Source organism: Symsagittifera roscoffensis, chromosome 5 (assembly GCF_963678635.1).
Source record: "Symsagittifera roscoffensis chromosome 5, txSymRosc1.1, whole genome shotgun sequence".
Lineage (NCBI taxonomy): Eukaryota > Metazoa > Xenacoelomorpha > Acoela > Convolutidae > Symsagittifera > Symsagittifera roscoffensis.
In genome coordinates this window covers 38,587,566-38,599,651 of record NC_087066.1, presented here as the reverse complement: position 1 = coordinate 38,599,651, position 12,086 = coordinate 38,587,566, and the positions used below count along the sequence as shown (strand labels likewise).

At 45.3% G+C, this 12,086-nt stretch overlaps 1 protein-coding gene across 1 annotated transcript in view; it reads right to left on the bottom strand.

The window, feature by feature from the left end:
- LOC134846886 (protein chibby homolog 1-like) overlaps positions 1–12,086 on the bottom strand; it is a 270,708-nt gene that overhangs the window by 2,914 nt on the left and 255,708 nt on the right. The window lies entirely within an intron of this gene.

The window sequence follows — 12,086 nt, the reverse complement described above, 5'->3', positions numbered from 1 at the left end:
AGACATTACACAGTGACGGAGCGTAGAAAAAAACCCTAATGACGACTGGCTGAAGTCAGTTACCTTGATCCTACTCGTTTATAACCATCTTGACCTAGCCAGTTGTTTTTCTGGTCTGTTTAGGAGCTAACTTTAAGTTACCATTTTTAGGCCATCAGCCAAACGACTTTTGATCAGCGTTTGTTTGCATGCGAAAATAACCACATAGCTGGTCTCGGATCCCCAAACTACGTGCTCATTATTAAAAACACGGCTAGAAAGCCACAATTAGATACGTTTTTAGTAACAGTTATATACTAAATCCATTAGAGATGGATTTACTCTTTCCTCGACTCTAACTGCTCATGCTCTGCAATACTAATTTAGTATCGGATTAAATTAAATACGTTCAGGACATTACAGCAGCTATCATAACATTGAAGTTTTCTGACAGTCTCTAGGCACCTGGCCTCTGATTCCGCACTCTCCCGGAGATAACGTCGTAATCTCTCCAATTTGTTGCACGAGAGGGTTCAGTGCAATCCCGACTGTCCTACTGTCTGTTCTGTTTTTCTGTATATTTTCACTCAAAATGGCCGTTTTTGAATGATAAATTAAACATCCAATACAAATGGACAAAGGTTATGTATTATAAAACAGAAAATTTTCCACCGTACAATAAATAATTCATAGGAAATGGAAGTGACTGACAGCGGTTACCCAGCCGGATCGTGAGCGGTCTTCTCCTTCTGCCAGCGGTTATTCAGTGACTTTGTCGAATCGTGACCGGTCTTCTGCTTCTGCCATCGGTTACCCAGTGACTTTGTCGAATCGTGAGCGGTTTTCTGCTTCTGCCAGCGGTTACCCAGTGACTTTGTGGAACCTTGAGCGGTCTTCTGCTTCTGCCGGCAGTTACCCAGTGACTTTGCCGAAAATTGAGCTGTCTGGGTAACCCAATGACTTGGTCGAATCGTGAGCGGTCTTCTGCTTCTGGCTCGTCCACTATTTTGTTTGATCGAAAAACTGTTTCAAACGAACGTGAAGACTGAGATTTTGTGAGAAAGATCGGCATTGTTCCAATGGTTTTCAACTTTATTTGGAGCCATAATTGCCGTTTTGGTATTTCAAGAAATGTTCCTGTCCAAATCTTCTGAGCCTCCTGTTCACTGTTGCTTCGATAATAACGCCTTTAACGTCGTTTTCGGCGTGCGTCGGAAGGTTCGACTAAGCCAGTCCGGGGGAATGGCACACCAAAACGATGAAATCAGTCATCAGGAAAAGGGTGGAGAAGAGAAGACTTGAGGACACTGACAAGGAAACTGAAGGTGGCACAGAGGATAAGTCTTCAACCGAAAAGTGAATTGAAGTTTTGATTTTTTCCTTGTCTTTTTCCACAAGCATGATAATTTGTTCCCACCTTCAATGTTGATATTGACTTTAAAAGGAATCCTAATTTGAAATCTAGTTCGAGAGTCCTCTTCCATTTATATTAAACTTATTAATTACCACCAACACATTAAGTTTCTGAGAGTTCGTTAAGGAAATGATCTAGCCCCGGATTCAAAAAATTTGGTTACCCGAAAAATGGGTTTTTCCAGACAAAACGGTCCGCTCTTTTCAAATTAACTTCTCAGAACACAGATTAACAATGTTAATACTGACGCCTAAAACATCCAAAGAAAACGATGATGTATGGCCTTCGGTAGCCAGACTGTTTATGTTCAGCAGAGATAAATACCTTTCCCAACTCCTAGCTTGTAATGAGCTGTGTCTGGCAAAAATAATCGTTGTTGTTTAAATTAAAATCAGGATATACCCAGAGAGCTAACAATTGCAATAAAACAGACACACAGTTCAACGATAAACGCTTCTTGATTCGCGGTCTTCCTTCACGAAGCGCCTTCTTCACTATCGTGAAGAGTTAATTCTTCAAACCTTATTCTTAAAAAAAGAGCAACTGCGGTAACTACGCAATCGGTACGACTCGGACTGCTTCGTCTTCTGCTTTCGTTTAGTTGTTGTTGTTGTTGTTGCCCTTCTGAGATCTATTCGTCGCTCGTTGTTGGGTCCAGGGTTGTGGGGAGTTTCAGGAATATTGCTGTCTTCTTCGGTTGCTTCCAGAGATCGGCTGGGGTTAAGTTCGTAGGATTTGCGATGCAGTCGAACAGGTGTATAGTTGTGTGGCTTGTTTGCTGGCAGTCCGGGCAAAGTTCGCTTACTGTCGGGTCAATTCTGTTCATGTACGAGTTCAGGAACTTTGAGTAGCCGGATCTGAGCTGTGCCAGTGTTCTTCTTGTTGTTCTTGGTAATTCGGTTTCTTCTTTGGCAATTTTTGGTGGATTGTGTCCGAGGACTGCTGGGTATTCGTAGGTTTGTAAGGCGTCGCGTACCTCATTTGTGTGGATAGTTTTTAGCAGGTTTCTGTACTTCTTTTCGGTTAGAGGTCTATTGCTGTCGAGTAGAGGTTCAATGTATCTTTCTTCATATCGTGTTTGGAGGGTTTCTTTCATGAGTCTTGGTGGGTTCTTGGGTTCTTTCGTGAGTTGGTTTCCTGGGTGATCTGGCAAGTGGTTGGCGAGATGATGTTGTATCGTTCGCATTCTGAGGTGTCGTCTAACTGGTAGAACGGATGTTTCTTGGTGAAGGTGGTCTATGTGAGTCATGGCGTGGCATCCGGTGATTGTTCTCAGGGCGCTGTTTTGGACCTTCTGTAGTTTCTCGATGTTGCTTTCGGAGAGTGTGGGCGTTATCACAGCGGCGCCGTACTCAAGTTTAGAGCGAACAACGGCTTTGTAGGTCATGAGGAGTGTTTCCTTGTCGCTTCCCCAGTCAGTGCCGGCAAGCGCTTTCAGGGCGTTGTTGCGTTGAGAGCATTTCTTCGAAGTGTCTCTGCAATGGGCCCCGAAAGTGTGCATGGTGTCGAAAGTGATGCCGAGGATCTTCGCTTGGTTGTTCATTCTTATTTGTTCATTGTTTATCTTCACTTCAGGAACGGTTTTGTATTGGGCTGTCTGTGGTGTCATCAGCGTGACAAAACTCTTGTCAATGGAGATCTGGAGGTTTCGCTCTTCGAAGAAGTTCACTAGTTCTGCGAGGTACTCCGTTTGTTTTCCTGCCATTGCTGGTATGTCGGTGCCGAGAATGAGGGACGTGAAGTCGTCTGCGTAGGACTTGATCTTGATTTCGTCCGGAGGGCTAGGTGCGTCTGCGACGTAGTAGTTGAAAAGGAGTGGCGACAAAACTGATCCTTGTGGCACTCCAAACCGAACTATCCGTGCTTTTGAGAGAGAGTCGCGAAACAGTGTTCTTGCTTGTCGTCCTTGTAGGAAGTTCGCGAGCCATCTTTTGCTTTCGTTTAGTCTAAAATCTTGTTGAATTGGTCGTCTGCTTGCTATAAGCGAAACTGATGTTCTGCTTTTCACGGCTTTTCAATTATTGCCAAAAAAAATGGGTTGCTGTTGCCTTCATCACGTCGTGGGGCGCTCATCCTCTTCCCCGTCGTCGTGAGTTGTTGGGAGTTTCAGAAAACAGGCCGCATCGACGGGTCCGTCGTGTGGCTTGTAGAATCGCAGAGGCGGCATAGTTCTGACGATGACGGGTCTATTCTATGTTGACATGAGTTTAGGAATACGCTGTAACCACAGCGGAGCTGCGATAGTGTCCTCCTCGTCGTTCTTGGCAGTTTTTCCTCTGATTTGTCTATATTCGGGACTCGCGCGTTCAAGAATGCAGAGTCTTCGAAATTGGCGATCGTGACTTCTACTTCATTTGTGTGGATCTGTTTGAGCAAGCTTTTGTAATTGTCTTCTGATACAGATCTTGTGGGCCCGAATATGTCGTCGTCGTCTGAGTCTTCTAAGAGGGCTGAGATGTAACGCTCGTATCTGGAGTGTAATGTGGCCTTCATCTGTCGTCTGGTGGGAGTAGTGGCATTCAACAGACGTTGCCCAGGGTTTACTGTCAGATGATTCGCTAGCTGCACCTGCACCGAGCGCATCCGGATGTGTCGTCTGATGGGCAGGATCATGCTCTCACTGTGGAGGTGTCAATGTTGGTGCTCCGCTAGCTTCATGTGTTCATTCAAGGTGGGAAGGAGTCACTTTTCTAGAATTTTGACAGCTGGACAAAAAAAGGAAATTGGTCTGTAGGACGCACTTTCATCCGCAGGTTTGCCAGGCTTCAGAAGGGGCAAGACGATCGATGTCTTCCAAATGGCTGGTATCTGAGACCTCGAAATTGACGTGTTGAAGAGTTCTGTGAGGAACTGGAGATCACGTGGTCCTAGGTGCTTCAGATGGATCATTGTGATGCCATGGGGCCGGCCGCTTTGGAGCTCTACGCTTTCTTGATAGCTAGGCTGACTTGGGAGGCAGTGAAGGTCGGGCTGTCTGACAGAGAGCGTTTTTGGATCACTCTGGTGATCGCGCGGTAGTCTTTGGAGGTCTGGTGGGTACTGGTGGATGTGAACTGCTTGTTGAACTTGTTGGCAATGTCCTGAGGTGACGTCAGAGTACGTTTCTTCTTTCCTTTTCTTCTGAATTTGATCGGCTGGTTGTTGCGACTCTGAATCATGTTGTCCACGGCTTTGATCACTTTCCAGAGCTGCGTCGAGTCGGTGCGGTGGTCGAAGGTGGCCAGAAACCGTCTCCATTTCTCGGACTTCGATTGCCTGATAATCATCTGGATCCGGTTGTTCAGAACCGGGATCTTGAGTGACTGGTGATTCGACAACCTGATTTCATCTCGCTGTTTCATCTGTTTGGAGACATCACCAGGTAGCTGAGGAGTGACAAGTGGCTGACGTCCAGAAGGGATGTGGTGCTTGCCTGCTGCTACAATGGCCTTGCGGAGCAGGAGTTCCCCTGGTAAAAGTCTTTCGCACCAAGGTACCTAGAGAAGGTTGCTTCCACCTTGGCTTCGAAGGATTTCCAGTCAGCCTTGAGGATGTTGGTGAAAGTTCTTTTGGGAGCCTTTTTGAGGATTGAGGATGTTTGAAGCTCGATCAAGATCGGCAGGTGGTCGGAGTTCAGCGTTGTCTCGGTCCGCCAGCTTGCAGAAGTGAGGCGCTCATAGGAGGCCATAGATATGTCTAGAGAAGTGGCCTGCGCGTCGCTGGTGAGGCGTGTGGGTGAGTCTGTATTGAGGACGCCGAAGTTGGAGTTGGCAATTTCTGTCGCCAGTGAGATCCCTCTGGGGTCCAGGATGCTTGAGTGCCAGGATCCGTTGTGGGCATTCGCATCGCCAAGGACAATCCCGTGAGAGAGCAGAAGCGGTTGGATAGACGCGGTATAGTTGTCTGGGCAGCTGTTTTTTGATGGGATGTAGAAATTGACGAGTTTGACGTCTGATTTGTTGAATTTCACTTTGATGGTCATGGCTTCCATCGTGCCGTCGTTGGCCTTAGCGGGCTCAACACGGGTGAATAGAACGCTTTGGTGGCTCAGGAACGCTAGCCCGCCACTTTGTCGCCCACCTGGTCTGCCTTGGCGGATTAGCGTATACTGGGATCCAGAGTTCGGGGGTGTGCTCTTCGGCCCGAGTTTTGTCTCCTGCAGGGCAGCAATTTTCGCGTCTTTGGAGTGGATGTAGGCTGCCAGCTTCGTGACTTTGTTCCCAATGCCATTGCAGTTCCATTGCATAATATCCATTCTCGTTGGCTCTTCATACACGGGTGCCCGCGTTGGCACGGGCTGGGTGCAGTTCTTGCAGTTCCACCCAGGGGTCCAGTCTTTAGGAGACCGGATCTGGGTGCAGGGAATGTGACTGTATTGGTGGCACCCTGCGCATTTGATGCTGCCCTGTTTGTTGATCGCTTTTTTGCAGGTGCAGCATTTCACTCTGAGGCCGGTGTTCACTTCAATGCCGGCGCGGATAAGTAGAATTCGGAGCAGAGATGCCGGCGTAGTCTGCTCCGCTCCCAAAAACTCCGCAACGTGGTCGGGGTAAACGCCTCTCTTCCTGTTGGAAGGAGGGGGTTGGGCCCGGCTTCGTCTCCTTGCGGAGAGTCTGCTGGGAGGCCATTTGCACCATGGTCGCCCCATGGTGATGGTTGCACTTGCTCGAAAGTGTCCACGTGTCGTCGTGAATTGTGGATACCCCTTGCATAATGTCATGTACAAGATGTCATGTACAACAACGCGCTTAGATCAGACATCTTACCACTAGAGTTGAGGAGCACCGAAAAGCGGATACTCCCGTCGAATATCATTGACTAGGCCAATAGCAATAAGTTATAAACGTCAGAAGCGCTGCATATTTGGAAAGACAAACCAGGACTCAACACACGCGACGAGTTTAGAAGCAGGGAACTAACATTGAAGCTATAGTTCCAAAATTGCTTATTTTAAAACATCCCATCATTTTAAAAACTTCAGCATGTTAGCATGACAAAAAAATTCAAAACTTAATTTGGGATAAAGAAATTGAGAAAAATAACAAACTCTCAAAATAGATTTTGGCGGTATATTTAAAATTTGATTGCATAATAAAAATTAAGAAACAATTCGATATATTACTTTTATGAAAATTGTGTTTGACACTTTTTATGATTTATGATCATTCTGTACATATTACTTAAATTTTTAAACCTGAAGACGCACTAAAATTGTGCGAAAACGTTTGTTAGATTTAGAATTTTAACAAAATCAAACAAAAAGCAATGACTCTGAAAAGCAATCAATAAGAAGCTAATGGAAATGAAAACGGTGGAACGGTTGAAATTTGCTCCAAACGTAATTGTCAGTAATTGGGCAATTCGCCAGACTTCATGAACAAGCAAGAATGCACAATTTCGACAAGCCATTAAGACCAGACCTATGGTAGCTCTTGTGATAACTTAATAGGGTAATCAGAAGGTCAAAAGTATCATAGAAACCGAGCTTTAAGCCGTTCGCAAATTTTTTAGCCTTATCGAAGTCCTATCGCGATTCTGGGTCTTAATACAATTAGACCAAAAGACCCCCACTCTAGAAATAAGAATGTCCCACTAGCTAGGTCACTAAATGCATAAAACACGCGGATGCCGTTAAAAACAAGCGAATTCCGCTTATGATAACTTGATTACGAGGGCGCTAACATTGAAACAAATTAAATGGATGCCAGTGTAACAGTCTTCCGACAGTCTAGTAAATCTACCTCTTAAAAGTTTAGCTAAATACTTGGCTCCTTCACTGACACTCGTCTTCAACATAATTGGTAATAAACATGTCTATCCTTCCTTATGGAAATTGAGTATCCTTATACCAATATTTAAAAACGGAGACAAACAAGACATTTCAAATTATCGTCTCATTGCGCTCTTGGCGTGCCTCTCAAAAGTTCTTGAAATATTAATTTTCGAAAAACTATACGTAGACATTGGACTTAATATCTGCAAAAAAACAACATGGATTCACCAAATGTATATCCCCAATGACTCAAATGATCTTATATCTCAGTGAAATATTTGACCGCTTCGAATCTCCAACACTGACTGCTCTATACCTCGACTTCGAAAAGGCGTTCGACAAGGTCAGTCATGAAAAATTAACAGAAAAATTGCAAAATAATGGCATTGTAACAGTCGCCTACTTCGGTCACATATGAGGTTAAAGAAAAATAGGCCCTATAACTATTGGCTCAAGAGTCAGGGACACTATCTCATGTGTTTTTCTACCTCGAACGGTCGGAGCCAATTCGGTTCACTTTCGACATGAGACTAAAAACCCGTTACAGCTTAAAGGCTACTACCAAAATACCCCCCAACTCTAGAAAATAAGAACGTCCCCATACTCAGTTATCAAAACACCAAAAATACGCGAACACCGTTAAAAACAGGGTCGGAACAATCCGTACAGTTACTTTTTATTAGACAGTGAAACTTTGATCCATTTCAGATGGATCAACCTAAAACTGTCCTTACCTCAACATAACAATCATAAAACACACTCAACAAAATTAAATTTGGTACTCACATACCAGCACACTCGAGAATTAGAAGTAACTACATTAGTAAGCAACTTGAGAATAATTGGGGAATTAAGTTTGGTTCAATAAGTTCTAATCGAACAAGTTTTATCTCGAGAATGGCGTTTCGGTTCTGGACCATTGGGACACTTCGGTTGTCCACCTTTCTACCGAAGGTTCACTCTGGTCCAACTGAATTTCGATGTTCTTTGTTATCTGTATCAAGATAGGACAGCTCTACTCTCGTATTATTTAGATGTCGGAAATTGCGAATAGCAATTTCCTGCTGCTTAAATTGACCACTTTCCCGCGATTGTAAATCGGTTGTTCGGATCTTATTTTTCTGATATTTTCAGGTGTCGCGAGAAACTTGAGCATGACATGTCCAATTCGAATTTTTGAAAAATTACATTTCACCCCAAAATTACGTAGTTCGCATTCCTCAAGGTCAAACTTCCAAATATGACCGACTGGCACAAACTCCCCGGACTCAAGATCGATGTCCTCATCGCGTGTTGCTGCCTGCCATTGAGTCCCCAGAATACTGAGTGCTGGTCAAGATACAGTGCCAGTGGCCGTTTACAGAATTTTGCAGCAGACTTAAATTTATCTACACCCCAAATTTCACAACCATGTAAAATTGTCACACTATCGCTAAACAGCAACCAAAATCTGCATACACCTGCATTTTTAACACCTGCTTTGCAAGCTAATGATTTAAAATTTCTTTTGTCCTATCCAACCAGGAAACTGTCATGCAACATTTTGATTTATATAATAATTACAGCATATTATTAACAATACTTTGTTTCGTTAAAATTTCTTTTTCGTGACCTCGGATTTCATCCGAGTTCACACTCGAGCCCCCTCCTTTCCCTCTCAAGACTCAAAAAACCCACATTGAGCTCCCTGCTCACTTCGTATTCCTAGCCTTCGAAGTGCTAAGACCCGATGAAAATTGACACCATGATCTGCCTTAGCAGCGCTTCATCAGAGCTGATCACGATCTCTTTCCATGCTTTCAATTGTTCGAAGGATTGCATCCACTCCTTCTGCTCCTGCAACCTCATTGCCTGATTTGGTAAACCTTTCACTTTCAATTCCCTGTTCAAGCAAAAGGAATTGTGCAAGCTCAAGCTCACGTTCTTCGACAAGTCCTCCTCCAGTATCGATTCTCTTCTTGCTTCGGTATTATCTCTAGACACCCTACCGACTCTTTTCCAACCTGTCATGATTGCATTTTGATGGGTCAGCACAGGTCTCTTGAATGCTTCCGGTCCTATTTCTGCCAGAAACAGTCGATATTATTTTTGATATTTCTTCATGTGATCTTTCGTCACCATGTATAACCAAGATGTTAGCGTCGCTCGACACCACGGAAAGAACCTTATGCGGCTCCATACGTGCCTGACTTCCATTGGTTGGCGAATACCCTGCATACAGTCTCAAACAACTCAAGTCTCCTGCTGTAATCTATAGCGTATATCTATTCCGTCGTTGGTGTCTTCGACTCCCTATATTTCGTGACATTTTCCTCGATCCAACGTAACGCCAACATCGTACTTACTACCAAAATGGTCACCTTCTGCTGATGATCGGGTAACCCGATTGACCGAATTTCTTCCACATTCCACACTAAACAGAGGTTTGAATGCTCCGGGTACCACACTGTCTGTGCCAAGCAATGGCATGGGCATTCCCCATGTGTAATCTCTATGCTGCGGAGATTGCTTCCGGCAGAGGCTCTAGTTCCACCATTTTCTCGTGCGTCATATCATTTCCTCCTGCGCTGGGACACTATTTGTCGGCTTCCCGATGGCATTCTGTCTCTCAAAATCGCTCGTGTTTTCGTCTTCTAAGCTCAAGAGTTCTTCTCCCCAGATCTCACACAAGTCATCTCTTTGTGCCCTTCCTCAGCAGCCTATGTGAATGATGCGACATTCGAGCCAGTCGTACGCACTTGGGTACCGAGAAGGCCTTATCCACTAGTATCCTTTGGCTGGATACCTCCACCATTGCCATGTGCAATGGATAATGGCTTCCACATAGGTTGGCCATTACTGATCCCACCAAGGACTTTGCTTTTACAAGCAGACCATAAAATTCGCTCACGGGAAATCCCATCTCCGCCTCTAGACCAATCTTGCACCCTCTGATATGTTTATGGGTGGTTTGCAACGCCCCGGCCACGACTCCACGCTTAACGCAGTTACCAAATGGTGTTCAGACTCCAGCATCTCCAGTGATTGCAGACTACACATTCTAGAGAAGAACCCCAGCGCCGTTGCTATATTCACTGTAGTGTTCGTATAGCACTCAGCCGCTATCTGCACCTCGCTCTTCTTTCTTTCTGTTATGTCACCAAACCAAGCGACTAGGTGTTCTCTCTGGAAAGATTGTACTCTGACACGTGATCGTCCATCACAGGTGTGCCCTCCGCCTCCGCACGTCAAGTCAAGACAGCTGACAGGTTCCAACTTTTTTACTGATCCAGCTTACTCGTTGCTTCGCCCGACTCTTTACTCTGTGGTAGGATCAAGTTGTGTATTACGTCCAAAGTTCCCAGGTCCTCATCTTTTGTTGGTGTTAGCCTCACTCGTTCCGTGACTTTTTCAATCAAACTCGCATGGGGATGTGGACACCAGGAGGGTCTCAGCATTTTCCAAATCGTTCCCAAATTCGTAGTCATCATGCCATTTCCATTCTCCATCCTTAATTCCACTCTTTTGCTCGAGCGCGGCACGCTTATCACCTTGGGTGTCGCCTCAAGTAGCAGGCCTAGGCTTGGTTTCTCCCTCTCCATTGAATCGGTTACGATTATCTTCTCCGTCCAAAACTTCAACAGCTCCGTCACCTCGTGATTCCCGTGAGCGCTCCCGGCCTCTGAATTCAAGAAAGGGTTGTACGCTATTCCCATCACTCCAGACACGTACTGATATTCTCCCTTTTTATTGGGTCTCGAGTAATCCTCAGCCAAGGCCAAATTGCGATGCACATCATGCCCCTCTTCAAATTTCTTCTTGTGGAATCTTCGTATTTCATCATGTTTCCCATGGTTCTCTAGGGATTGCCTCGAGTCATCTTCCTTCTCGATCCCCGTACTCTGGTACACGTTCAGTATGACGGTGGAGACTCTTCTCTCCATGGTTTTGCTCCCCATGGCCTTCTGATGACACGCTTGGACGGTAATATTAGTCATTACGGACAATATCCAGCTCAAGAAACAAGTGGCATCTTTTCTTCTCGCGACATGTTGTACCAGCAACTGATAGACTTCTAGGATTTTGTTGCCCAATTTCAATTTGTCACGTGAAGTCAATACCTCCAATTCTATTCCCATCAGGCTCCACGCGAACATCAGCTGTCCCGCTGTTCTAACGAAGGGATTTGCCATCAGAGGCAATGCGGACGAATGTGTTCTCATCGCCTCCTCAAAGTAATCCCGCAACAAGCTCTGCCAAGTCCGCATTAGCTGACTTCCCAATTCTAATTTGTTGACCTCGGCTTTTTGTTGAGTAGCCCAATTGCGACGCTTGCGGGACACCCCATGATCGAGCTTCTTCAGACAGTCCTCCAATTCCTTTATCGTCTCTAGGGCCACCCACCAAGGTCGAGCCGTATTCCTTGTCGCATTCTTCTCAAGAGGGTCGTTGGTCACTTGTTTGCCCATAGCCTGATATTCGCTCGAGATCCATTCTTTGCCAACATCCACTTCCCATGTTTCTCCATTCGTCGAACCCTTTTTCGAGCCTGCCTTCTGACGTTTGAAATCTTCTTCCGTCACCAGTCATCTCGAGACCTCTATCTCTTTCACTACTTCGGCTAGCCTCCTTGGTTCAGAGCTACTCTTGTAGGCTGCAAACTTCCACCGCGCTAGGATCATGGGGGCAGTCTCCCTCAAGCTCTTCTCAGAAACAGCATCCACCGACGGGCTGCTCAACTCCTCTACCTCTCCTTTCTTCTTTCGAGACTTTATACGTTTGCTTGGGGGCGTCGTCACTATCATCACTGATTCGATCTCTCTGTCCCGGTCCGACCCTTCCAACTCTTGCCTCCCCTTGCTCGAGCCTTAAGGATATTAATACTTTTAATCATATTACTAGTCTTAAACTTATCCTCCCCTTTAACTTTAATCATTTTATCATCTGCTTTTTGTTTCAGAG